The sequence below is a fragment of the Solanum dulcamara genome, chromosome 4 (assembly GCF_947179165.1).
Source record: "Solanum dulcamara chromosome 4, daSolDulc1.2, whole genome shotgun sequence".
Taxonomy (NCBI): Eukaryota; Viridiplantae; Streptophyta; class Magnoliopsida; order Solanales; family Solanaceae; genus Solanum; species Solanum dulcamara.
In genome coordinates this window covers 53,870,190-53,872,726 of record NC_077240.1, presented here as the reverse complement: position 1 = coordinate 53,872,726, position 2,537 = coordinate 53,870,190, and the positions used below count along the sequence as shown (strand labels likewise).

The following is a 2,537-nucleotide window of genomic DNA, read 5'->3' as shown; positions in this document are numbered from 1 at the left end:
CCCCTGAACACAAGCCAATGTCTTGGTCCAGCGGTAAAGGGGTTCACGAAATTTCAAATTCTGGAGCTAAGTCTGCGGGTTCGAGCCCGGGTAGCAACATTTTTGTTTTCATATTTTAGTTTCAGCCAATTTTAATTTTTATTTGCTTAATAAATGAAACGTCCAACCCCAATATTGTAATATTAAACTATATTATATGTGTTTAATTATTTTACATTAATATTTTAGAGCACAACATAAAATGAATTACACTTTACAATAAAATTTTTTCTATTTTTATAAAATTAAGTAAAAGTTATAACTTTTTTTGAGTTTTCATATTTAAAATTTTAAAAAAAATTCTCTCATACTCATTTTAAGTCAAACATTTAATTTTTATTTGATTAAGGAATAATATGATTATAAGTAAGATTAAATAAATAGGATTGGATTTTGGAAGTATTCTCTTATCCTTCTACTACAGATTAGTGACCACAACTTAAGAAAAAATATGCCTTTAACGTACAAATCAAGAATTAAGAAAATCCTCATTATTAAACTTTCATTTAATTATTTCTCTTATTTTAATATATTTTTTTGGATAGTATAATCTTTTGTGTTCCTTATTTAGTTTCAAAAATTGAATAATGTATTTATACAACAATGACGGCGACAGAACCCATAATTAAAATTTTAAAAATACATTTTCTCATATTGATTTTAATATTATGTCAAACGCGTACTTTCTCTATTTTATTGTTAGTGTTGAGCTAAAGTTGAATTTTATCTAGTTGCTTATATTTGATCCGACCCGTTCATATATGACCCGATCCGATCTGCTTATTTGTGGATACTATTAGCGTGTTTACTTATTTTTTTGAACCCCCTCGATGAAAATCCTGGTTCCGCCACTGTTTGACTACACCATCTTCCCCAAATTTTCAAAAAAGTCTTTGGTTGAAGGTTTTAAAAAAATTTCATCACTCTCTTATGAAATCAGCTCCTAAAGATAAGAATTCGGTTTAATTTCAATCCAAAAAATTAATTTGAAGTCATTCAAGGTTTGATTTCTTCTTAATTTTTTTTTTACTTTGAGAAATCCCAAGAACATTAATCTCAATTTTCTTGAATGTTGACTTTAAAAATTCTAAATAGGTAGACGACAATGTCAGGAGAATGTTTTGGCCATTGAAGTTGAAACTGACTATTCTTTCCCTCAGGCTCACAAAGTGAAGGAATATCTTGCAGATCCTAGCAAGTTTGCCGTTGTTGCTGCTGCTGCTAAGGAGGAGGAGATGGATGAGCCTGCTGAGGAGTCAGATGATGACATGGGTTTCAGCTTGTTTGATTAAGTCTATTATTTGTGATTTATCACTTTTTTTATTTCAAAAATATATTTCTCCTCTTATGTTTCTCAAGTTTTCGAACAATAATTAATTTCAGTTAAGATGTAGTGGATAATTTTGTTTTGAACCAAAAAAAAGCAATGTCTGTGAGAAAGTTGGAGACGTAATAATGGGAGAAGAAAAACCAGTTGGGTAGCTATGAAATCAATGAAAAGTTATTTCCACGGAGGGAGAAAGAAAAAGAGTCGCAATTGTTGTATATTGCAGGAGCAATAGTTGGAGATTTCTGAGTCAATTTAATCTATCTAAGGAGTAAATTGTGAAGTGAATTGATTAATTTGAGTTAGAGTTTTATGGGTTGATGATTTTGAAGTTAGAATTTTGTGGGTTGTTGATTAAAGATTGAAATTTTGAAAGAGAATTTCCAAATGTACTAAATAGTTTTGTAAGGTAATAGAACGCCCGCAAAGTTAAGACGTCTTTTTAAAAAAATGGGATAACTTCAATAGTGACTTTATGTCTTTTCTTTTTGTTTTATTTCAGATCTTTTTTTTTTTTGGCCGGGTCAAGTTGTGGCCCGGTCATACTCTGTTGATTATTTAATAAAGGGTCATGCAATCCATCTTTAAATTAAAAAAGAAGAAGTACATTTCCAGCTTTTTAAAATTTTTTTTGAATTAGATTGATTTTATTTTCTATCCGTCATATTTTACATAGAGAAATTTGAGTAATAATATCAAATGTCTTATTTTTCTTTTGTATGAAAAATAAAATTAAAACAATTCACACTAATTATAAACCGTAACCTCTAAAGAAGGAAACATAATATTTAAGTCATAATCAAAAAAAATATGCTTCATTTTATCCTCCAATGAATAACATTAGGAGTTATATCTTCTATCATCATTAATTTTATTTTGAATCGTCGAGGTTTGAGTTCTTTTCATAAAGAGTAATTTGAAGAAAAAATAGTGAGAAGGAGAAACAATTGAAAAAATAGGTTAAAAATTTAATTTCACGGAGACATGAGTTCCTTCAATATAAACCTAAACTATTTGTATTAAAAATAGCCAGAGACCAAACCTGATAAGTTTTTGAATACTTAAAGGACTGAATCGGTAAGTAAAAAGTTAATGGACTAAAAATGGTAAATATATAGTTAAGAGACCAAACTTGATAACATTTTGGATAGTTAAAGGACTAAATCTGATA

At 28.7% G+C, this 2,537-nt stretch overlaps 1 long non-coding RNA gene across 1 annotated transcript; it reads left to right on the top strand.

Moving 5' to 3' along the window:
* Positions 1-904: 904 nt before the first annotated feature.
* On the top strand, positions 905-1,392 carry LOC129885021 (uncharacterized). Its single transcript, XR_008766024.1, has 2 exons — positions 905-1,040; positions 1,200-1,392. It is a non-coding gene; the product is annotated as an uncharacterized LOC129885021 (long non-coding RNA).
* Positions 1,393-2,537: the final 1,145 nt, after the last annotated feature.